At 41.7% G+C, this 26,087-nt stretch overlaps 1 long non-coding RNA gene across 3 annotated transcripts in view; it reads left to right on the forward strand.

Annotated features, from left to right (window-relative positions):
• Positions 1–26,087, forward strand: part of LOC148130058 (uncharacterized) — a 190,733-nt gene that overhangs the window by 65,330 nt on the left and 99,316 nt on the right. For 2 of the 3 annotated variants that reach the window (XR_015750375.1, XR_015750374.1), the window contains exon 4: positions 15,928–16,007. This is a non-coding gene — a long non-coding RNA (uncharacterized LOC148130058). Of the gene's footprint in view, positions 1–15,927; positions 16,008–19,014; positions 21,069–26,087 lie in introns of those variants that run through there. The other variant, XR_015750376.1, reaches the window with a different exon arrangement.

Genomic DNA, 26,087 nt, shown 5'->3' on the forward strand with positions numbered 1-26,087 from the left:
TTCCTTTACTCCCTCCCTCCCTCCCTCTCTTTCTGTCTTTCTTTCTTTCTATCTATCTTCTCTTTCCTTCCCTTTCTTTCTTTCTCTCTTCCTTCCTTCCTTGCTCCTCCTTCCCTCCCCTCTCTTTCTTTCTTTCTTTCTTTCTCTCTGACTCTTTCTCTCTTCCTTTCTTCCTCTTTCCTCTTTCTTTCTTTTTCTTCCTTCCTTCCTTCCTTGCTCCCTCCCTTTCTTTCTTTCTTTCTTTCTTTCTTTCTTTCTTTCTTTCTTTCTTTCTTTCTTTCTTTCTTTCTTTCTTTCTTTCCTTCCCTTCTCTTTCTTTCTTTCTCTCTTCCTTCCTTCCTTCCTTGCTCCTCCTTCCCTCCCCCTCTCTCTTTATTTCTTTCTTTCTCTCTGACTCTGTCTTTCTCTTTCCTTCCTTCCTCCTTCCTCTTTCTTTTTTTTTCCTTCCTTCCTTCCTTCCTTCCTTCCTTCCTTCCTTCCTTCCTTCCTTCCTTCCTTCCTTCCTTCCTTCTTTTTCTTTCTTTCTTTCTTTCTTTCTTTCTTTCTTTCTTTCTTTCTTTCTTTCTTTCTTTCTTTCTTTCTTTCTTTCTTTCTTTCTTTCTTTCTTTCTTTCTTCCTTCCTTCCTTCCTTCCTTCCTTTCTTTCTTTCTTTCTTTCCCTGTCTCTCTCTCTTTCCTTCCTTCCTTCCTCCCTCTTTCTTTCTCTCTCTCTTCTCTTTTTTTCAGTCCAAATATTGTTTCTCCTCAGTTTTTCTTCTCTCTTCAAAATTTTAATCAACTTTTAAAAGATGATTGAAATCAAAGGGACAGGATATCCAAGAACCTATTGTACCGTATAGCTTGTGATTCATCCACTCACCCTATATAACAAGGTCCACCGTCATTTCAGTGAGTTGCTTCTCCCCGGCCCCCTCCCCCTGGAATTCAGAGCCAGGAAGAAGGAGCAAACCACAAACCATCTTCACCTCATAAGACAATTCTGTTTTTTCAAATGATTTGATTTGATTTTATTTTTTTTTAATTCCAGCTCTGGTTTTCTCCACATGCATCTTCTTCCTGCCAGTCTCCTTTGTAGTTGCTTCCCCAGGAACCACAAGGTTGCCTTAAACTTGGACAGAGTTGTTTTCAATTGCTGGGAAAGTGAAAGTCATTCTCAAGAATGCCCAAACCCGCCTGCGAGATCACATCAAAAGGTCACTGCGGTCAAACTGATGGCTTTAGGAAGCCTATGAAAAGAGCAGGGAAGCCAGGGGCTTTTTTCTATGTTCCAACCTGGTTATAATCCTCAGCTCTTTCTCAATAGGCCATCCTTCAGTTGTGTTGGACAGCTCCCATCATCCTCAGCCAGTTGCTATCCAATTAGAATGAGAAATGTCTCTCAATGATTTTCTCATACATACATGAGCCCAAACTTCCTTCCTTCCTTCGTTCCTTCCTTCCTTCCTTCCTTCCATCCATCCATCCATCCATCCATCCATCCATCCATCCATCCATCCATGGCCTAATACTACTTCCACCTATGTAGGATTCCAAAGAAGAATTCTGTTAGAATTTGAATTCGAATTAGAAATCTCTCTCAGTGATTTTCTCATACATACATGAACCCAAATTTCCTTCCTTCCTTCCTTCCTTCCTTCCTTCCTTCCTTCCTTCCTTCCTTCCTTCCTTCCTTCCTTCCATCCATGGCCTAATACTACTTCCGCCTATGTGGGATTCCAAAGAAGAATTCTCTTAACATTGCTTATCTAAAACAATACATTTCATCCCTAATGTATTTAAGTGAATCCACAAATTTACTTTTCTTTTTTCCATTCCACAACTTTCTCAATAGGCCATCCTTCAGTTGTGTTGGGCAGCCCCCATCATCCTCAGCCAGTTACTATCCAATTAGAATTAGAAATGTCTCTCAATGATTTTCTCATACATACATGACCCCAAACTTCCTTCCTTCCATCCTTCCATCCATCCATCTATCCATCCATCCATGGCCTAATACTACTTCCACCTATGTAGGATTCCAAAGAAGAATTCTGTTAGAATTTGAATTCGAATTAGAAATGTTTCTCAATGATTTTCTCATACATACATGAACCCAAATTTCCTTCCTTCCTTCCTTCCTTCCTTCCTTCCTTCCTTCCTTCCTTCCTTCCTTCCTTTCTTCCATCCATCCATCCATCCATCCATCCATCCATGGCCTAATACTACTTCCACCTATATGGGATTCCAAGAATAATTCTCTTAACATTGCTTGTCTAAAACAATACATTTCATCCCTAATGTATTTAAGTGAATCCACAAATTTAGTTTTCTTTTTCCCATTCCACAACTTTCTCAATGGGCCATCTTTCAGTTGTGTTGGACAGCTCCCATCATCCTCAGCCACCCAAAGACAGTTAGCAGGATCTAGTTGGGAAAAGCAACACTCAACCAGTTGTTGACGTTTCCTGAGCTTCATGTTCCTGGACAAGATCATCTCTATGGCATGGATGAATCCTTTTGCCTGACAGTTAGAACAATTAATCAGTGGAACAACTTGACTCCAGATGTTGTAAATGCTCCAACACTGGAAGTTTTAAAGAAGAGATTGGACAACCATTTGTCTGAAGTGGTATAGGGCTTCCTGCCTGAGCAGGGGGTTGGACTAGAAGACCTCCAAGGTCCCTCCCAACTCTGTTATTCTTCTTCTTCTAACGTGTTCACCTATTGATTGACTCTCTTGTCTGAAATCATTTCATTGCGAATACATGGATTGTGTTTCTCTCTTTTTCTCCCCCAGAGCTAAGAGTCAAAACAGCAGACTTTGACACAATCGGAAAGTAAAATTTCTTTTTTCATCAGGGATTACTAATGGAAATAAATGCTGATTCTACCTGACCTATTTGATAATGGAGCAAGCAGTTCCTCTCAATTTACCCTCTTAGTAACTGGGGAGAATTTGAAAACCGACTGTTTGGACTTCCTTTGGAGTGCCAGGTCCAAAAAGGTTTTGGTAAGGGGGTCTTTCAAAACTAGAGGATGAGGCACTAAGCTAAGAGAACTAGGTATATTTAGCTTAATGAACAATACAGTACAGATTAACAGGAGTTAGAAGGGATCTTTGAGGTCATCTAGTCCAACCCACCCTGCTCAGGCAGGAAACCCTATATCATTTCAGACAAATCATTGTCCAGTCTCTTCTTAAAAACTTCCAGTGTTGGAGCATCCACAAGTTCTGGAAGCAAGTTGTTCCGTTAGTTAATCTTTCTCACTGTCAAGAAATTTCTCCTCACTTCTAGGTTGGGTCTCTCCTTGATTAGCTTTCATCCATTAGTTCTTGTCCGGCCTTCAGGTTCTTTGGAGAATAACACCTGAAGATGCTTTGAAGAATAGCACCCGAAGAGAAAGCTTAGGGGAGACAGGATAGCATCTTCCATTGCTTGAAGGGCTGTCACATGGAAGACGGCGTCAAATTAATTCTCTATAGCACCTGGGGTCAGGACAAGAAGCAATGGGTAGAAGAAGCTGGTCAGAAGATGATTCAACCTGGAAATTAGGAGGACAGTAAGAACAACGAATCAATGGAACAGTTTGCCTCCAAGTGCTATATGTCAGGATTCTGGCAGTGACCCCCAGTTAAATCATGAGTCTCGAGCCAAACTTCCAAAACTTCAAAAGGATTTATTGGGAGTTAACATGCCAGCACAACCTGGGTGTAGCCAACTCTGAGGCACATAATTCATTGTCTCCCTTGACCCTGGTTTTTCCCCCCACCCCCTGGGTGTGTCATAAATCATATTCTCCAATGGGACACATCCATAGCCCAGAGTCACCAATCATGTTCTCCAGTTAGAATTTTGCGTGGCAGAAACTTCAGTCACCTAGTGACTATCTTTGAAAACTATTTATGGAATGCACTTTCGATTTCCAAGCTGCCGCACTGTTCCCTCCTCCCTTTCTGTTGGCAACTCTAAAAAGACCATAGAAATATTTTATGAGTTGACACTAGAGGTGCTCCATTGTTGGAGGTGTTTTTTTTTTTAACTGGACAATCATTTGTATGGGATTTTTAAGGACTTCTGTCTTGGGACTAGGAAGGTCCCTTCCATTCAGGGGTGGGAAACTGCCGGTATAACAACCGGTTCCGTAATCGCGTACTTTGCGCGTGTGAACCCCAATGCAAAATTCCTTACCTGCCATGTGACTTCGGCAGAATAACACAGCTGAGGAATGGCAATCTGCTCCTCCGTGCTGATCAGCTGGGACGATAAAGGTCAGTACAGCACAGAGGCAGGCAGGTGGGCCCACATGAACCAGTTCACTCCCAGCTGATCTCCCAGTGGAGCTAGGGGTTTGCCCAAACTGGTCCGAACTGGCAGAATCCCACCCCTGCTTCCATCCCTAGGAGTCTATGAGCTCCTTCTTTCTTTTTATATCAACCTTTTATCCCTCCTCTTTCTTTCTTTCTTTCTTTTTTCTTTTTGGTCTTTTTTTCTTTGCACTTTTTAAACTTTCCTGGGGCAGCAGCTGTTTGACCCATAGTTGCACCATTCTTCCTTCCCACAGAATATTTGATACTTTGCTTTGGAAACTATGAATAAGAACTTAACATAAAAGGGAAACAGGAAACAGAGGATATTGCTTTACACCGGAATTCTTCCCCCTCCCTGCTTTCCTCCTCCTCCTCCAAATCATGCCTCGTCATTCATTCACGTAATTTCACTTTTCATTCCATACAAAAGTCGGATTTCACTTGAGCTGGGGCACCTCGGTGTAAGTTAAACATTAAGCATCCATCCCACTTCCTTGTAGTGCTTTGATGTTTCGTAAAGAATCTCATAAGCTAGACATGGTGGTGGGGAAAAGTCTTATTTGGTAAAAGCAAGAATGCCGACTAGGAGTCAGTTTCAATATTGGTAAGGTTTCAACCTCCTCAGCCAGATCCTGGCACATAACCTGAATTCCCATCCATATTATATCCATATTATGTAGCCCTAATCACTTTGTGGGGAGCTGTCAAAATTGGAGAGAAGGGTGAAGTCCCTGGACAATTATCTGTATGAGTTAGGGGGAAGGGGTACTAAGTCCTCCCAGCAACTTCCAAGGAATCTCTTCGCCAAGAATCTGGTGGTGGACTGGTTTCTCTCCCGAATCTGTTTCCCTCATCTTCAGAGACCAGTGTTTGCTCATACATCGCATTTCATATTCAATATTTATTACAATCTGTATGGAGAAGGTTTGTGCCCTGAACACTTTCAGACATTTTTGATGTGTCTCCATGACCATTTAGAAGGATGTTGTCTCCTTCCTCTTCCATGCTTCTTCCAGCTGGTCTCCCAGTTTTTCACCTGGAAAGGAATGGAGCATTTTTCTATGATACTTCACAGGCTGTTTTCTAAGGCTAAAGTCTATGAAGGTCTCTTATATAGCAGACTAGATAGATACCCATGCTTTGCTACGAAACTTTGTGATTGGGCTTAGTTTTTGGGGAGGAAAATAAGGGGGGGGAAATCTGCCTCTTCGTACCAGCATTGGTATTCATCTAGCTAGCGTCCTGTCAGTGTGTGAGAGAGTCAAGGGCTGTTTGGAACCTGAAACAGTGTCCGCAAGAAGGAGACAGCAAGGAGCCTGGGCGTGGCTTAGCTCAACTGTTCTGTACTAAAGCTGCTTGGTGCTCTGAAACAGAAACTGAAACTGAAACTCCACTCTCTGCTTCTGTTTTGCATCTGGAAGAGATTTCTTTTCAGGTGGGGAGGGGGAGTAGAACTCCTTAGCATCAGAGCATGTTAATAATAATAATATAGGAAATACTAATGCTCTGATGGTCATCTGGAAAAATCCTTTCTTAGTGAGAACCTGGAAGCCAAGAGGAACCTACGTGCCAAATTTCAAGTTTGTAGGCTTTATGGTTCTGGAGATTTTGTGATGATGCGTGAGGGGTATTTCGAATATGACACAGAAAGAGAAAGATTTAGCATCTAGGACAGAATTCTGGATTCTAGCAAAGAAGTTCTATGCTAAAATATCTGCCTAAGACATGTCAACTGAAGATAGAAATGGAACAGTAAGGAGAATAGCTCCCTTCCTGGAGAAGATCTTTTCCTGCTTATGTTGACGTACAGCTTCTCGAGAGTTGAGAAAATCCCTGGAGAGGAACCATGAATAACTGAGGACATCAAAAGGATCAGCTTTCTAGGAATTGGTAACTAAGGAACAGCCATGTTCCCAAGAGATGTGACTCCATCAGATTCTCGGCGGGGAAGGAAGAATTCTTCAGGAATTTTAAGAAACGTATCACCATTCTTCTCGGGGACATTTGACCACAACGATCTTCAATTCTGAGTCCAGACTCATTTCTGCTGGAAATTATCTAGCATTGGGTGGAAGAAACATTGAGATAACGTATCAGGGAATTCCTAGCAAGCCAGGTCATGCCGTGAAATGGCCGTCTAAAGCTACAGATTTTCAAAAAGAAGCAAACTCCCTTTGCATTTCTTTGGCCTTTCAAAGACATGACTTAGATTGAGGATAGTTGTGAGTATTTGGGCTGGCTTGGCAGTCTAATTTGAGTGGGATGCCCTTATCTTGCAGGCTCCTTGTCCTCTGACAAAACTGGTACGAGATTTTAACCGCAAAGACTTTGTGCAAAGCAAGGCCACACTTGGAACACTGCATCCAGTTTTGGTCATCATGATGTAAAAGAGATGTTGAGACTCTAGAAAGAGGGCAGAGAAGAGCAATCAAGATGATTAGGGGACTGGAAGCTAAACCATATGAAGAACGGTTGCAGGAACTGGGTGTGTCTAGTCTGATGAAAAGAAGGACTAGGGGAGAGATGATAGCAGTCTTCCAATATCTCAGGGGCTGCCCCAAAGAAGAGGGAGTCAAGCTATTCTCCAAAGCACCTGAAGGCAGAACAAGAAGCAATGGATGGAAACTAATCAAGGAAAGAAGCAACCTGGAATTAAGGAGAAATTTCCTGACAGTTAGAACAAAGAATCAGTGGAACAACTTGGCTCCAGAAGTTGTGAATGATCCAACACTGGACGTTTTTAAGAAGAGATTGGATAACCATTTGTCTGAAGTGGTGTAGGGTTTCCTGCCTATGCAGGGGGTTGGACTAGAAGACCTCCAAGGTCCCTTCCAACTCTGTTATTCTAAGTGGAAAGTTTGCTTGTCCCAGTCAATGGTGGGAAGCAAGACAGCCTCCGTGGAATCCTGCTAACTTGACTTTTGGGGTGGCGGCACGATTAAAAAGCTCCTGCTTAAAAGAAGTTGTGATCCAATGAGCTGTAACGTCGAACGCCTTTGGGAAGCTCAGCAGACTTTTCCGGAGGAAGACGGGGCCCGTTTTATTTCTCCAGCCAATTCTTTGCTGGGTGCACATATCCTGCAGCACATATATAGTGCCACCTTCTTCCTTGACTGCAAGGATAAATTAGGAATTCCTGACACACCGTATTGCTCGGAAGGAGAAAGAGGGGGGAGAAAAGCTGAAAGGAAGAAAAGGAACTTGGTGTGTGACTGAGCACTGAAAGAAAATGTAAATTTCAGTCCCAGACTTACTTATTAAAAGAAAGAAAGAAAAGAATGAAACTCGAAAACCCAACTGTTTATTCTTGTCTTAGCCCTGGCATGGCTATCTCTGGAGGGGACCAGACAAAGAGAGGAGAGATTTGTACCCAATGTCCATCGCTTGAGGTGGGGAGTGAATTCCCACCTCTTTTGATTTTTTTCCCCCTTTTTACAGTAAAAGCGCCCCTCCTCATCTCAAAGGCCAACGTGACGCCCGTACAAAAGAAAAGGAAAAACCAGTTGCTTTTTTTTTTTTTGTCTAACAGCAGCGCATTATGTCTCCAGCTGCTCTGGGTTGGGGCAAGAAAATTGGTTTTGCACTGGGGAAAAATGCTGCGGAGAGAGACGGGATGATTGAGCAGTGGGCTTGCAACCCCAGCCAGATAATGCAGATTCCCGTTAGAAGGTGACAGACAGAAAGCCAGAAGCTTAAGTATGCTTTTAAAAAAAAATCTATTCAAGAGATGCAAAACATGATTCCCTTATGAAGATTGCAATATAATTTAGATAAATATAAAGATAGATGATGGACAGATGGATGGACCAACGGACAGATGGACAGACAGACAGACAATAGAGATACAAACAGACAGGCACATAGGTATTACATAAATATATGTATCTATTCCTGTGTTTTGCATTCAAGAGATGCAAAACATGATTCCCTTATGAAGATTGCAATATAATTTAGATAAATATAAAGATAGATGATGGACAGATGGATGGACCAACGGACAGATGGACAGACAGACAGACAATAGAGATACAAACAGACAGGCACATAGGTATTACATAAATATATGTATCTATTCCTGTGTTTTGCATTCAAGAGATGCAAAACATGATTCCCTTATGAAGATTGCAATATAATTTGGAATAGATAGATGATAGATAACTAGCTAGCTAGCTAGATGGATGAATGGAAGACAGATAGGTAAACAGAGATAGAGATAGATAAATATAAAGATAGATGATGGATGGATGGATGGACCAACGGACAGATGGACAGACAGACAGACAATAGAGATACAAACAGACAGGCACATAGGTATTACATAAATATATGTATCTATTCCTGTGTTTTGCATTCAAGAGATGCAAAACATGATCCCTTATGAAGATTGCAATATAATTTGGAATAGATAGATGATAGATAACTAGCTAGCTAGCTAGATGGATGAATGGAAGACAGATAGGTAAACAGAGATAGAGATAGATAAATATAAAGATAGATGATGGATGGATGGATGGACCAACGGACAGATGGACAGACAGACAGACAATAGAGATACAAACAGACAGGCACATAGGTATTACATAAATATATGTATCTATTCCTGTGTTTTGCATTCAAGAGATGCAAAACATGATCCCTTATGAAGACTGCCACATACAAGTGAAACTCAAAAAATTAGAATATCGTGCAAAAGTTCATTTATTTCAGTAATGCAACTTATAAGGTGAAACTAATATATGAGATAGACTCATTACATGCAAAGCAAGATAGTTCAAGCCGTGATTTGTCATAATTGCAATGATTATGGTTTACAGCTCCACAAATCCACAACCTCAGAAAATTAGAATATTACATGCAATCAATAAAACAAGGATTGTACATAGAACAATATCGAACCTCTGAAAAGTATAAGCATGCATATGTACTCAGTACTTAGTTTGGGCCCCTTTTGCAGCAATTACTGCCTCAATGCGGCGTGGCATGGAAGCTATCAGCCTGTGGCACTGCTGAGGTGTTATGGAAGACCAGGATGCTTCAATAGCAGCCTTCAGCTCTTCAGCATTGTTTGGTCTCATGTCTCTCATCTTTCTCTTGGCAATGCCCCATAGATTCTCTATGGGGTTCAGGTCAGGCGAGTTTGCTGGCCAATCAAGCACAGTAATCCCACGGTCATTGAACCAGGTTTTGGTGCTTTTGGCAGTGTGGGCAGGTGCCAAGTCCTGCTGGAAAATGAAGTCAGCATCCCCATAAAGCTCATCTGCGGAAGGAAGCATGAAGTGCTCCAAAATCTCCTGGTAGACAGCTGCATTGACCCTGGACTTAATGAAGCACAGTGGACCAACACCAGCAGATGACATGGCTCCCCAGATCAACACAGACTGTGGAAACTTCACACTGGACTTTAAGTATCTTGCCGTGTGTGCCTCTCCATTCTTCCTCCAGACTCTGTGTCCTTGGTTTCCAAATGAGATGCAAAAGTTGCTCTCATCAGAAAAGAGGACTTTGGACCACTGAGCCACAGACCAGTTCTGTTTTTCTTTAGCCCAGGTAAGACGCTTCTGACGTTGTTTGTTGTTCAGGAGCGGCTTGACAAGAGGAATATAACATTTGAAGCCCATGTCCAGGATCCGTCTGTGTGTGGTGGCTCTTGATGCACTGACTCCAGCCTCAGTCCAGTCCTTGTGAAAGTCCCCAACACTTTTGAATGGCCTTTTCCTGACAATCCTCTCCAGGCTGCAGTCATCCCTGCTGCTTGTGCACCTTTTTCTTCCACACCTTTCCCTTCCACATGCCTTTCTATTAATGTGCTTTGATACAGCACTTTGGGAACATCCAACTTCTTTTGCAATTACCTTTTGAGGCTTTCCCTCCTTATGGAGGGTGTCAATGATGGTTTTCTGCACAACTGTCAGATCAGCAGTCTTTCCCATGATTATGATTCTTACTGAACCAGACTGAGAGACAATTTAAAGGTTTAGGAACCCTTTGCAGGTGTTATGGCTTAATTAGCTGATTAAAGTGGGACACTTTGAGCCTAGAATATTGCACCTTTTCACAATATTCTAATTTTCTGAGATTGTGGATTTGGGGTTTTCATGAGCTGTAAGCCATAATCATCTCAATTATGACACATCACGGCTTGAACTATCTTGCTTTGCATGTAATGAGCCTATCTCATATATTAGTTTCACCTTTTAGGTTGCATTACTGAAATAAATGAACTTTTGCACGATATTCTAATTTTTCAAGTTTCACCTGTAATTTGGAATAGATAGATGATAGATAACTAACTAGCTAGCTAGTTAGCTGGATGGATAAATGGAAGACAGATAGATTAAACAGAGATAGAGATAGATAAATATAAAGATAGATAGATGATAGATGGATAGATAGATAGACAGACAGATAAAGAAATAAACAGATGATAGATAGATAGATAGATAGATAGATAGATAGATAGATAGATAGATAGATAGATAGATAGATAGATAATAGAGATACAGACAAGCACATAGGTATAGGCACATAAATATATGTATCTATTCCTGTGTTTTGCATTCAAGAGATGCAAAACATGATCCCTTATGAAGATTGCCATATAATTTGAATCTATCTATCTATCTATCTATCTATCTATCTATCTATCTATCTATCTATCTATCATCAATCTATCATCTATCGAGAGACTGACAGAGAAAGAGAGACATATATATACCTATTCCAATTTTGCATTCAAGAGATGGAAAGCATAACATTGCCATATAATTTGGAAGCTCTCTCTATCTCTCCCCGTCTCCCTCTCCCTCCAGCCACACACATAAACACACATGTACACATTGCGCACATACATATGTCTATTCCAAATTAAAGCAACCTATTTCAACACATTTGGTTCCTTTTCCCTCCTGTTCCCTCTCTCTGGAAAAAACCAAAAAAATAAAAAAAACCCAACCCACTTCTCTGAACATCTCTTCCTCCCTCCCTCTCCCTCTCCCTCTCCCTCTCCCAACTTGCTAAGTTTGAAAGATGATACAGATAACAATTTGCTTTGCCCGTTGAGGCATTAAAAGCCAGGATTACTGCAAAGCATCGGTGTTCCTGTGCCGCAGCAGAGCGTGATCAGAATGCAAGATGGGATTTCTGTATCAGCAGTGAGCGAGAGAGGCGAAGGCACGGTGCTGGCATTCAGAGTTTTCTGCAAGTCTCCTTAGCAACTTGTCTGACATCTTTTTAAAAATGTTGGCAAGGGCAGAGGGGGTTGTGTCCGTGCGTGTGTGATTGTGTGTCTGTGTCTGTGGGTCTGTATGTGCGCGCACATCCCTAAGGCCGTCCCCCAAATTTCTCATGCAATAAAAACATGCCTTTCCATTTTTTTTAAAAAAAGAATAGTTTTATTTTCCACCGAATCCTTGTGTCCCGATGTGCAATGAGTGGGTTTAATTAGTTGGGGGGGGGGGGGGGGCAGAGGTGTTTCTCCCCCACATCCCTTTGGAAATGGGTGTGTGTGCTTTTCCTGCAGAGAAAGCCCCAGGCAACTGGGTTTTCCCCAGTTTCTTCCCAATTTGGCACAGATATTTCCCCACCTATTCCCACCCCCCCTTTTTTTTATTCACTTCCCCTCCTTGAGGTGCTGAAACATTAGCAAAAGCCTCTTGTTTGTTAAACAATTTGGAAGGCGTTTGGTTGGCAGGGTTTTGCTTCTTTTAATTATTATTTTTAGACCAGAACCAGTAAAACAAAAGAAAAAGGAAAAAAAGCTTCGGGTGCCCGAAATCTTTTTCTTTCTTCCTTTCTTTCTTCCCTCCCCCAAAACCCTCCTAGTTTTTTTTTTCCTCCCTCCTTTTCTATCCCTCCCACAGTTTTCTTTCTTTTTCTTTTTTTTTTTTAAACTTGACAACTGAAGAATAAACTCCTTTGGGGAGGAGTGGCGATGAAGGTACGTTGTATTTTGTGGGGTGGGGGGAGAGGGAGGAATAAGAGAGAGAAGAAAGGAAGTTAATATGGATGGGTGGGTGGGTAGGAGGGGGTGTCAACATCTGAATTTGGCATAGGAAATCCGAGACAGTAGTTGCCTCGGAATAACTCAAGGGAGAGAATTTCTGTTGGGTGCAGTAGCCTTAAAAAATTGTTGCTGGGTATTTGGGAAATGGTGAACTCCAAGGGGGCCGTGGGCCGCAGAGTGAATAGGAGGGAGAAATATATATATATATATATATACATATAGAGAGAAACTAAGCCTGGGTGTTTGGTTTTGTTTTATTTTTGTTTCTTTTTTTTTCTCCTTTTTTAAAAAAACTCTTGTTTTGCTTTTTCGGAAGGACTTGTGCAGTTGGCTGCCATTCAAACAGATGTTCCTTGTCTTTGCAGAGTTAAGCGGAGTTTTGTATTGGAGCAAAAAAATAAAAAATAATAATAAAAGAAAATAGATATAAGAAAACAGGGCAGGAGAGCAATGGAGTTTTGGAAAGGTGGGTGAGGGCTACTAATGTGTGTTGAGAGAGAGAGAGAAAGAGAGAGATACAGAAAGAGAGAGAAAGAAAGACAAAGAGAGAGAGAGAAAGAGAGAAGTGTGGTTTTTGTGTGTGTCTGTCTCTGTGTGCTTCTTTCCACATCAGAATCAATTTTTCTGTGAAAAGCTGATCATGGGGTTACTTTCGTGGCTCTTGACAAAGTGGAGAGGAAAAGGATCTTCCTTTTTAAGGTGGTGCTTTGTGTGTGTGTGTGTGTGTGTGTGTGTATGTATGTATTCATGTCTTTGTGTGCATGTATGTATAGGTGTCTATGTGTCTGTATGAATGTGTGCACACATATACTCACATGCAAACATACACACACACACACACACACACACACACACACACACACACACACACACATAGAAAGATTTTCTGTTCGAAATCCTCTTAGAGACTCCCGGTAAGTGAATGTTGGTTGTGGGCTACACGGCGGGATCTTTTACTTTTATTTCTTTTTATCACTTTGGATTTATTTATTTTTTTGGTCATATTGAAAAGCTCTTTCGGTGGGCTGTCCCATAAGATCCCACTCTTGCTACCGTGGCCGCAAAAGTCTGAAGGCCTTTTTTTGCCAGTTTCTTAGAGAAAATTTATTCTTTACACGGCAGAAATTCAATGAAATGTGAATGATCTCTATTTATATCTATTTAACTTCTATATATCTCTATCTATCATCTGGTCATCTGTCTATCCATCCATCCACCCATCCAGTCATCTGTCTGTCCTATCTATCTATATCTATCTATCTATCTATCTATCTATCTATCTATCTATCTATCTATCTATCTATCTATCCATCCATCCATCCATCCATCCATCCATCCATCCATTTGTCCAGCCAGCCAGCCAGCCAGCCCTCCAGCCATCTATCTGTTCATCTATCATCTATCTATCTATCATCTATCTATCTATCTATCTATCTATCTATCTATCTATCTATCTATCTATCTATCTATCTATCTATCCGTCTGTTTGTCTGTCCATATCTATCTATATCTGTGTGTCTGTCTATTTGTATCTCCATTCATCCATCCATATCCTATCCATGTCTATTTCACTCTGCCCACCCTCTGCATATAAGTAAGTTAAGTATCCGGAGTAGCATGATTTCAAATTAGATATTGACAAGTGTTACAATGGGGGATTCAGGGAGGGACCCCACAAACTGAAATAATATAACAACTGATCAATATTGCAACCACATTTTTTTCTCTTTAGATTTTGTATTTCATGCTTCCTGTCTACATAACCTAGTCAACTTCGTTTAAAACAAAGTGAACAAAAAAAACCACCCTCCCTTCATTTTTTTAAAAAAATATTAATTCCAGTTGGAACATCCATGCTATGGACTAAGTCATTTCTTTTCATCTTCCAGTTTTTTTTAAAAAAAGATTGACGGATTAATTAGTCTTCATCGAAATGTAAGATATATTGTTTTTGACAGGACAACATTACTTGCTTGGTAAACTCTGGTCTACAGTATAGAGTTCTAATTATTATGTGGATAAGCAAAATAGTGTGCTTAGAAATAAACAGTATTTACAATAGTATATTACTTATAATGAAAGGTATTAACTAGTTCAATATAGTTAAGCATTCTATATATTTTTCTATAGCTTACTATATATAAATGATCCAAACCATTTAGAAAAAGTAGAATTCTCATGAAGGTCACCCATTGTTAGATCATTCTTCCATGTCTCCTCGATGAATGTGGTTTTTTAAAAATCCCACATTATTTGCTAGGTAATTCTCGAAACCATCCTTATCAGTTAGGTTGTTGCATTAAAAAAAGCAATAGTAAAGCTCATAATTATTATGATGATGATGATTTTTAATGAGACTGGAGAAAAGCACAAGAACATGATTGCATTTGAACCAGTTTCCATTTCTATTCTGAATTTTAACACTGATTTGGCCATTAATTCTCCCCCCAGAAGCAAATACAGAGGTCAGAACATCAAAAGTGTTTGGAAAAAGAAAGGAAAGGAAGGAGAAAGAAAGAAAGAAAAGCAGGGAAAGAGGGAAGAAAGAAAGAAAGAGAAAGAAGGAAGGAAAGAAAGAAAGAAAAAAAAAAGAAGGAAGGAAGGAAGGAAAGAAGGAAGGAAGGAAGGAAAGAAAGAAAGAAAGAAAGAAAGAAAGAAAGAAAGAAAGAAAGAAAGAAAGAAAGAAAGAAAGAAAGAAAGAAAGAAAGAAAGAAAGAAAGAAAGAAAGAAAGAAAGAAAGAAACCATTCTTTTGGTTTCAAGCTTTCATGTCCTTGTTATGGGAAATGTGAACATGAAAATGAGGTTTTTCAAGTTACCTCCCACATAGAATCATTTACGTAACTATGGGGGTGAATAAATTCAGACATTTTAAGTCCTCCTGCTATTGGACTAGTGTCTTGGACTGGTCATTTCATAAGAAGAAGAAAAAAGTCAGGATTTTAAGCATGAGAAAAATACATAACTCCAACCCTTTTCTAGATATAATTTTATTTCTCTAAAGATGATTATCAAAGTCATATCTATCATCTATATTTATCTATTATCTGTCTGTCTGTCTGTCCATCTATCCACCCACCCATCTATATATTCATCCATCCGTCTGTCTGTCTCCTACTGTATCTACTCAGTAATCTATTTATCTCTCTCAGGGGTCCTTGGTGCTCTCTGAGCTTGGTTGTTTTCTTGTAGGCGTTTCATTACCAAACTAGGTAACATCACCAGTGCTAGTCATTATGGATGATGTTACCTAGTTTGGGTAATGAAATATGTGCAGGAAAATAACCAAGCTCAGAGAGCAGCAAGAACCCTACATTTCAACCCTGAACTTCAAATACACACCTTCATTTCGCTCTCTCTACTTTCCCTTCTCTCTCTCCCTCTCCCTCCCCCCCCCCCATCTATCTAGATTTTTATTTGCCACCCCCTGTTAGCAGCTGTGTGGTCTTAGTGGTTGCAAAAGAAACAATAAACCGAGAGGCAAAATCAGCAAACTTGGCAAGAGAGTAGCTTGGGCTGGCAGTTAAGCGTCCAGCTGGGGCATAGAGGGAATAGCTTTCTCTAAGGATCTCCGCTGTGGGTTTCTTTCTCCTCCCTCTTGTGTGTGTGTGATTTTTTTTTTTTTTTTAACAATCTCAGCAGCTGGAGCAGTTATTCCTCCATCCGTGTGAAGAGTCAAAAAGTTAGAATGGAGAATTCAGGCGCTAATATGGAGCAAGGTAACGTTTCTCTCTCTTATCACCTTTGCTGATATGAATCTGCAGCAAAATTCTCATCATAGCTAGTTGGGGTAATTGTTCTTGTTTTTAATAATCTGGCGTTAGATGCAAAGTAACCTCTTTGTTCCTGAGGCTTATTTGACGATATTCAAATTAGCAGAATTTTCTAGTGTCAAAAATTACATTTTATTATGAGTTATCTTCTTCTATAAGTGGATTTATGTTTAGCTACATAGCTAGAGGAAAGGAGGAAGAGATGGAAAGAGAAAATGCTGTGCTCCTTAGCACTGACATAACTCTTTCTGTGAGAATGTAAACGCACCTAAATAAACATTTTTTTCATAAATTTGGGCCTAATGAGATGATATCTTGCATTTAGCAAGGGTTTCTACAACATTCTGATGCTGTTCCTGCAAGTATCTCAACAATTATACATATTCTTTTTTCTACCCAACATATTAGCAGTTTCAGTGTTTTTGGAATGTCAGAAGGAGGTTGTAGAAGAATATATTTCTAATTCTTGAAAGTTTGGGAAAACAATGAGTAGCTTAATGAAGAAATCTAGACACAAATGACCAAAAGCCAACATAGTCACAAGGTACTTTTATTTCGACACAGTCTGTATTTCACATTGTTTGACAAGTCTCTTGAAAAGAATAATTCAGACTGCTTGAAAACCACATATGTAGCGGATGCAGAATTGTTGAATGTAACAGGCAGAGAGGGGGAAAAAATTTCTCTTTCAAAATGGCTTTCTAATCAAAGTTCCTTTTTCTAGTTTCTACTGAAACTTCTTGTCACAAAATGCTTAGAATCTTGACTTTGTAGTTTTGCACCAATGTCTATTCACATCGTTTTTAAAACTGTCTCCAGAAAATCCCAAAGCTTAAGAATCTCTATCGTTGCTTGATTAATGCTACGTCCACGGAACACAATAAACCAAGTTTACTAAAATGACTTATTTTCTGTTATAGTCTGGATTCATGGAACACACTTATGCACCCAAGTAATTGCTTATGCACCCAAGTAATTAATATTAACCCTAACCAAGCTTGGCATATTGTCGAGATACTTCTGCTAATTTGGGTGAACACATCTGCAAACTCATTCTTTTTCCCAATGATAGTTGTCTTTTTGATATGCTGAAGCCTTTTAGGATAGTACAGAAAGAATTGTACTTACGTATTTCTCTTTTTGACATGAGGTTTTTGAGACTGTGATACCCCAATCAAGTATCTTCCCATACTTAGTATAAAATATAGAAGCAAAATACAAGGAAATCTCTTTTTTCCCTATGTTTATCTGAGCATTTCTCTCAGGTTATTCTCTCTTCAATGATACCTTTGCAAAATAAGAGGGCAAAATTATTTTAATTCCTGCAGAATGTATTGCATTCTTACAAATGGGGAAAGGCATGCGTTTGTATTTTTTAAAAAATCGTAGGCAGTTCAGTTTAACTGTGAGACAAAGAGAATATTTGTTTAATGTATGATTTGCTGGAGAGGAGGCCATGAGATCTGTTTCCATCCATTCTTTCCTCCACTTATTACTTTATTACTTCACTAAATTCTGCCCCCAAAATCTTTTCGTAAAGCGTTTCCACTCTGGGTGTTCACACTAGTACTCCCATCATTCCCCAACCGTAATGAGTTGTACCCCAACACGCTTGGAGCTTCCATCTTAGGAAATGCTAATGAACCAGTGCTTAAAATGGGGTTTAGCTACTACACTGGCTATCGATGGCATGGAAGAGCGTTTTTTATTTAAGGTGGGCCCTGCTCATTGTCACTAATAAAACCCGTGTGTTCTGTGAAAACAGCCCTATTGTGTATTTGTGCTCATTTTGGAGATGAGGAGAAGTAAATGCCCTCTTGCAGGTCAGGTACAGGCAGAGGTAACGGTCAACTTATGACCACAATGGAGCCCCAATTTTATGTTGCTGAATGTCAATTGAGTTTTGCCCCCATTTTATGACTTTTCTTTCCACGTTGGTGAAGGGAATCACTGCAGTTGTTAAATTAGCTACATGGTGGTTAAGGGGAATCTGGTTTCCTCCTTGATTTGGCTTGTCAGAAGGTTGCAAAAGGGGATCATGTGATCCCAGGGCCAGAGGTGGGATTCAGCCAGTTCTGACCAGTTGTGGAGAACCAGTAGCGGAAATTTTGAGTAGTTGGGAGAACCAGCCAATCCCGCCTCTGACTGGTCCCGCCAACCCCATCTATTCTCTGCCTCCCATTGAGTCCCAGATGATCGGCTGGGTCTTCTTTGGTTGCCCTGCCCAGGAGAACAGAGCTGGAAAGCAGGTTAGTGGGGTGGGGAGCAGAGGTGGTATTCAGCCGGTTCTGACCGGTTCTGGAGAACCAGTAGCGGAAATTTTGAGTAGTTTGGAGAAGCAGCAAATACCGCTTCTGACTGGCTTCACCGCTCTCTATTCTCTGCCTCCCATTGAGTCCCAGCTGATTGGCTGGTCTTCTTTGGTTGTCCTGCACAGGAGAACGGAGCTGGAAAGCAGGTTAGTGGGGTGGGGAGGGGGATTTTACAGTATCCTTCCCCACCAAGCCACGCCCACAGAACCAATAGTAAATAAATTTGAATCCCACCACTGCCCGGGACACTGCAACAATCATAAATATGAGTCAGTTGTTGAGCGTCCAAATGTAAAACACATGACTATGAGAATGTTCCAATGGTTATAAGTGTGAAAAACGGCCATAAGTCACTTTTTTCAGTGCTGTTGTAACTTTGAACAGTCACTAAGACCGTTGTAAGTCAAGGACTACCTCTACTATAGTCTCCAAAATTACAACAAAAGAAAGATTTCTCTCTCTCTCTTTCTCTCCCCCTTCTCTCTGTCTCTCTGTCTCTGTCTCCCTCTGTCCCTCTCCCCCCCACCCCCGTGAAAATCCCTCTACTCAAAATACCTTTGTTTAAAGGGGTACTTGAATGGTCTATCCCAAAGGTGCTTTTTCAGGAGGCAACTCGACTCTCTTGTTTTTTCTTTTTGAAGACATTTCGCTTCTCATCCAAGAAGCTTCTTCAGCTCTGACAGGATGGTGGGGAATGGAAGGATTTATATTCCTTGCCAACAGCTGGTCATTTGCATCCTTTTAGAGGGTCGTTGAGGCCACGTGGAGAAAAAGAGAAAACAAGAAAGTCCAGTTGTCTCCTGAAAAAAAAGCACCTTTGGGAAAAACCATGACCTGGATGACTGAAAATCTCTACAGACTTTGAGTGGTCTACACTGTTGGGGCACCAAGAGGAAGTAACCAGCATTAAGCTGACTTTATCTGGGCAGAAAAGCTAAACTGGGTCATGCCATGCTAGCACCTGGATAGGAGATTCCCAGGTAGCCCCAAGACTGTAGGCTATCAAGAGTCTATCCATAGTAACACTATCTAACACTTCCTAGATAGTGCTAAATGTCTAGGAAGAATACAGAGGCAAACCATACAGTACTTGTGCTCTTGCCAAGAAAAATGGATGGATGAGTTCATGAACTATTACGAGTTAATTTCAACTTGAAAGAGAGTTGTTAGAATAGCTACGTACCAGTAGAGTAAAAGATTTCAATATTTTAACCACTATTATCTATAGTGATCAAGCTTGTAAGATGCTTTCAGGGATGGCTCTTTCACGTAGAGTTTCCCCATTGTGCAGAGAAGAATGAACTTCTGCTGAAGACTTAACTTTATGCCAATTCCATGGGTCTTCATGAAGGTTTTGCATTACAGATGAAAATGGAAGGTTCCTTTGAATTATATTTTCAGTTTCTTATCTTGACCATAGGAAGTTGATTTGGTCTACCTATAAAACTCATGTTGCTAACAGTATGTTGACTTTACATGAAGATGGGGTCCTATGAGACTTGGTTTGAATTTAGAGTTGGATACAAACTGATCTAAAAAAAAATCAAAGTAAGCAATAAACAATCCATGTGCATCTTTTCGGGAACCTGGTGAGATACTGTAGGGTGATCGATTGAAATGATGCTTTAATTGTTTCAATCTATAAAGGATGATGACCTGTTTCATACTTACTCTACAGTAATGTGGTTTGCTTGGTTGGGTTTAGTGAGTTGAGTGAATTCCATTGTACTTTGTAAGTCATTGCTAATGGCTTAGCATGTCACTTTTATTGTTCCATAACTCATGAATAGAAAAGTGTACAAGCAGTGTGTAGACCTATTGTAACCCACGCTACTCTTTCAACAGCAGGAGATGAGAATATTCCATGGGATCAAACAAAAAGTATTTCCAGTCCACCTTTCTTACTGGGCCATATCTCTTAGCAAATCCTAACATAATTTGCGTCGTGTTGACATAACATATTGTGTAAACTCAATCACTTTGATTTGTCAATAGGGTGGAATATAAGGCATGAATTTTCCAGTGCGTCTGCCAGCAGGCCACGACTGAGCAAACTATAGGTTAATATGCTCTATGGTTGCAGCTCCATAATTGGAAACTCAAACATTAGTCTATGAGCTTCTATCCTAATGTAATCAAGGGTAATCACCACTGATAGTTCAACCCACCCTGAATTTTACAGGATTGTATGAAAAGGAAAAGTATGATTCCCTAATACTGATGACCTCCTTCGAAGAGATGAATCAGAACCCCAGGAGAATACCTGGTTTCATTCATGAATTCCCATGTATCCAAAGTCCTGCCTAGAACATTGTTTCATTTGGGGGTATCAAACAAAAACATTTTAAAAATTCCTTAGGCATTATAACAGCTTATGGACTTCCAGTTGTTGATAGTCTGCAATTTAAGCAGTTCTCAACCAGCACAGCCAATAGTGAGGAATGCTGGGAGATGTAGTTCAGCAACATGCAGAATGTCTATGGTGCTCCATTGGGCTCAAGTTAGCTTACTCCTAGAATCATAGAGCTGGAAGGATTGGTGGCTTCAGATCTACTATCAGCGTTGATTTATCTGCTTGTTTATTTTATGATGTAGGAAGTTCTACTTGTTTGTCTTCTTGATATTTGATGGCATAATGTGCTCAAGCTAATATTGACATAGGGTGGTATTAAAGAAATATTTCTGAGAAGTAAAACAAGTCGTACCATGGAAGCCTCAAAATGTTACATATTGTAGTTATATAAAGTGACATACAGGGACGTGGTGGTGGCTCCGTGGCTAAGACGCTGAGCTTGTCGATCAGAAAGGTCAGCAGTTCGGCGGTTCAAATCCCTAGTGCCGTGTGACGGAATGAGCTGCGGTAAGACTGGGTAGCCAATAAATTTAATAAATAAATAAATTGTATCCAATAAGTTCTAAAGAATTGAGAAAGATGACTTAAGCTCTTAAGGTTTGGCAGTCAAACCACGAAATCTTTCATTTTTCAAGGCCAATCAGGTTAATAAACGCTTTTTTTTTCTTTTAAAAAATAAATCCCATACTCTAGATTAAAAAAGAGGCTCAGGGATATACCAGTGTTTCCTAGGGCCCCAAATGACTGTAAATATGGTGATTGTTTTTTAAAGGGACACAGTGGCTCAGGGGCTAAGACGCTGAGCTTGTCGATCAGAAAGGTCGGCAATTTGGCAGTTCGAATCCCTAGCTCCGTGTAATGGACTGAGCTCCCATTCCTTATCCCAGCTTCTGCCAACCTAGCAGTTCAAAAGCATGTAAAAATGCAAGTAGAAAAATAGGGGCCACCTTTGGTGGGAAGGGAACAGCATTCTGTGCACCTTCGGTGTTTAGTCATGCCAGCCACATGACCATGGAGACGTCTTCGGACAATGCTGGCTCTTCAGCTTTGTAACGGAGATGAGCACCGCCCTCTAGAGCCAGAAACGACTAGCACGTAGGTGTCAGGGGAACCTTTACCTTTACTAAAGTGACATAAATAGTAAGCACAGGCTGGAGTGAATGGGGGCTTTTAAACAAGCAATTATGGAAAGAAAGAAAAAATAGTAGACCAAGTTATCACACTGGGTGTGTCACTGAGGGTTCTCAACCAGCATAAGGGGAGAGAGTGGAAAATCTTCCCTTCTTGGCAGGTAAATGCTAGAGTGGACCAAGGAAGATCAGAGACATGTTGGTGTCCTAGCAAATATAGACACATTTTACCAATGCAGGACACAGTGGTCTAGTATCCTTGATCTCACAATAACAACGTTCTGTAGAAACTCCCCTCTTGGTTTCTCAGAAGTTTTCATCAGCTGTGAAAGAGGTTTCCGTGGTACGACTTGATACTTGGGTATTTGAGGCCATCTTCTGGGCTTCTCTTGGAGACATGTTGGAGCTTCCTTCACCGATGGAGGTGATATATTGAGTGTTGCTGTTTTCCATTACATGTTTTTTTTCCATCACTCCAAGGCCTTCCTGGCTGCCCACATCTGAAAACCTACCAAGGCCTTTCTTTAGGACCTCTGCTACCCAGATTGAACAGAACTGTTGGAAGCCAAGGAGGCTATAGGATATTGGAGAGATGGTTGCATGATGAAAGACAAAACACTCGCCGACGTCTCCTGGCCTCTAGGTAACAAAACAAGCATGCAAACACAACGTATCCCTGGAAATTTCTCCACATTCTTTTTCTCCTTGGAAAGTAATATTGAAGGCAATTCTCCTGCCTTAAACTGAAGAGAAACTACAAGAAAGAAAATGCACACACACACCCCCAAAAAAACATCCGAGAAGCAGAAGAAGACAGGGGGTGGTGGTGTTTCCCCCTCCCCTCTCTGTTTCTCCTTAGCAGCTGCTCCTTTGTTGCCTCCAAACAGGGGAGTGGTTTGGCCTTTTAATACCCAACTCAGGTGGTGCCAACAGGATTAAAGCTAAAGCAAGACCAGGGAGAAACAGTCGGTTGCTCGGGGAAATCTTTTGGGATTCAGAAGAACAAAACAGACCAATGTGGCCTGAGCCTGCTCAGTATTCACCAGAAGCCACAAACTGTTGAGTAGCAGTTGGAAAAAAAAAAAAGGAATAGAAGTGGAAAACTAGAGAGAACTGGAAAGGGGGTGAATCAGAAAGAGCTGGCCAGCTTAATAAGAACGCGGACCAGGAACAACAACAACAAAAAGGGCTAGGATCGGAGCAGAGAATGGACTTTTGGCCCATATTTTCTTCCATGGTTCAGCTGGTGTTTGTGAGTGATCCACGTTGAACTTCAGGCTCATCTTTGGAGATCTCCGTGGTAGAGAAATGATCTTTCATTCCCCACCACCAGAATTCAGAACAAAGGGAGGTTTCTTTGTTTGCTTTTATGGCGAGTCTTGCAAAGGCTCGGTCTGACTTTTGACCGTTCGTTACAGGTTTGTGTTTCATTTCCAGAAGTGGTTGATTAGGCTTACGGTTGGGAATGTTACCACTCCTACTGCCATTAACGAGAAGACCTTCCTGCCGGTTGCCACAAACCCGTAGATCCGAACTTGTGCTCCTATCCTACACAAGCTTGTATCTATAGGTATGTGTCTGCTTGGCCAATGCACAAATGATGGATGTACGGGCTGCAAATGTTCCCCGGTTTGCAAAATGGAAACCCTGCCCTCTGAAACCTGATCTGCCTGTGTTCCCTCTGTTTTTGTCTCCTCTATAAATATAGAGCAAAATTTAAAGTGGTCCCACTTGGCCTAAATGTAAGGAGATCAGTGTCAATTCAAGACAGGAACGGAGCAGAACTATTTTTTAATAGTTTTAATTAATATAGATGAGCTCGCTTATCTTAAACCAGGTGGGGTCAAATTGGTTTCATTGAGGGCCGCATCAGAGTTGTCTTTGACCTTGGGGGGTAGGGGGGCATGGCCAGGGTAGGTGTTGCCAGCTTGATGTCACTCATTGAGGCTCTGTTTTTGGCTGGAAGGGCCTCCTGCATCCCTCTGCCAGTGAAAATGGAGCCCGGGAGGGCCGCTCTGTTTTCACTGGCAAAGGGATGCAGGAGTCCGTTGCAGCCAAAAACAGAGCCTGGGAGGCCCATGCGTGGCCCTCTTGAGCTCCGTTTTCACTGGTGGAAGGAGGCAGGAGGCCATCGCGGCTGAAAACAGGGCTTGGGAGCTCCATGTGTGGCTCTCCGGAGCTCCGTTTTCGCTGGCAGAGGGATGCAGGAGGCCATCGTGGCTGAAAACGGAGCTTGGGAGGCCCATGCGTGGCCCTCCTGAGATCCACTTTCACTGGCAGAGGCACTGCAGGCCAGTCCTTCGCTGATTCCAGGGTGGATCTGCAGGCCAGATCTAAGTACCCTGTGGGCTGGATGCGGCCTGCAGGCCTTGAGTTTGACACCCGTGTCCTAAACAGTTCATAGGTTTATCTAACATAGAATGGCTGCAAGCCAGTGTAGTCCATCCTAAGTTAGATGAACCACACTGACTAGCAGCCATTCTGAGCAGTATCAAACCAGCCTCTTTTGCATCCTTACTTGGGACTGAACCAGATAATTTTGTACAAGTAGTTCTCAATTTAGAACTGTTCATTTAGCAACTGTCAAAGTTACAGTGGCAAGGAAAGAAAATGGTTTATGACTGGTCCTCTCATTTACAGCCGTCGCAGAATTCCCACGGTTACGGGATCAAAAGTTGGGTGCATTGCAATTGGCTTGTGTTTATGATGGTTGCCATGTCCCAAGGCTATCTGATCACCATTTTGTGACCTTTCCAGCCAGGGGTGGGATTCAAAAATTTTAACAACCGGTTCTGTGGGTGTGACTTAGGTCGTGGGCATGGTTGGTGGTCATGTTATTGGCTGGGTGTGGCCAACTCAATATCACTCACATTGAGGCACGCATCTCCTCGCCTAGCCTCTCATGACTGTGGGGATGCTGCAACAGTCGTATGTGTGAAAAACGGTCATAAGTCACTTTTTTCAGTGCCATTGTAACTTTGAATGGTCACTCCACACAAGCAAAGTACCAGCAAAGGAGGGGAAAAAAACTCCAGAGAGGTTCCTGAGACAGGATGTCTAGTGCTTCCAAGAATGTAATAAGGAATAACGGAGAGGCAGTTTCTGTAAGCAACACCAGAACGTTTCCTTCCTGCCCTCCTTACAGGATTAGCCCAGTAATTTCTTCTAACGACTGGTTCTCCGAACTGCTTAGAATGTTAACAACCGGTTCTAGCGAATAGGTGCGAACTGGTAGAATCCCACCCCTGTTCCCAGCCAACTTCCAACTAGCAAAGTCAATGGGAGGAGTCGGATACACTTCACCACTGCTGTGATCCGCTTAACAATTGTGGCCAAAAGGTTGTGAAAATAGGGTGAGGCTCAGTTTAACAACTACCTTGCTTAGGAATGGAAATTCTGGCTCCACTTGTGGTTGTAAGATGAGGACTACCAGTATGCCAACAGATGCACTATTGCTGAGCTTCTCTTGTCCAAGCGTTGGAAGCATCACCATGTTCTTCGAACAAATCAAGAGCGCTCTTCTATCTATTTCAGAGAACTCCTTCTTTTTGTCCAGGAATGTCTTTTCTAAATCCCATACTCTAGATTAAAAAAGAGGCTCAGGGATAGACTTATAGCTATTTGGGATCCCCATCTCCCTTTACCCTGGACCCGTGATGGCGAACCTGTGGCACGCGTGATGGAAGTGGCACGTAGAGCCACTTCTGCAGGCATGCGAAAAGTTGCCCAGAAGAGCCCTACTGCGCATGCATGCGTGCCGTCCACCCAACAGCTGATTGTCTGATATTCTGGCACACATGCTCAGGGGTGCATGGGAGATGCGTGTGCATGCAAAGAGATGCATTGCACATGGGGGGTTGCCCATGCATGCTCAGGGGGCGTGAGGCCCCCTGCGCACATTTCCTTCTGAGTGCTGGCACACGAGCACAAGCACACATGCAATTTTCAGCACGGGAGCCCGAAAAGGTTAGCCACCACTGCCCTAGACAGCAAGGCCAATGGCAAGGGATTTGGGGGGATGCAGTCCAGTCTCCAAAGGCTGTGGGTTCTTAGTCTGCCAAACTGAACTTCCAAGGTTTCCTTTCCTGTTTGTTACCTGTGCTGTCCAGCCAGTGTTTGGGAACTGGATAGTTAGATAGCAATTGTGAGCTGTCCCCTTGAGGGAATGCATCATGGTAAATGTAGTTAAGGTATCCTGGGAAATGTAGTCCATGTCACGTGACTACATCTG

Source organism: Notechis scutatus, chromosome 7 (assembly GCF_049901735.1).
Source record: "Notechis scutatus isolate UNSWTSFEM ecotype Mainland chromosome 7, rNotScu1.2, whole genome shotgun sequence".
Taxonomy (NCBI): domain Eukaryota; kingdom Metazoa; phylum Chordata; class Lepidosauria; order Squamata; family Elapidae; genus Notechis; species Notechis scutatus.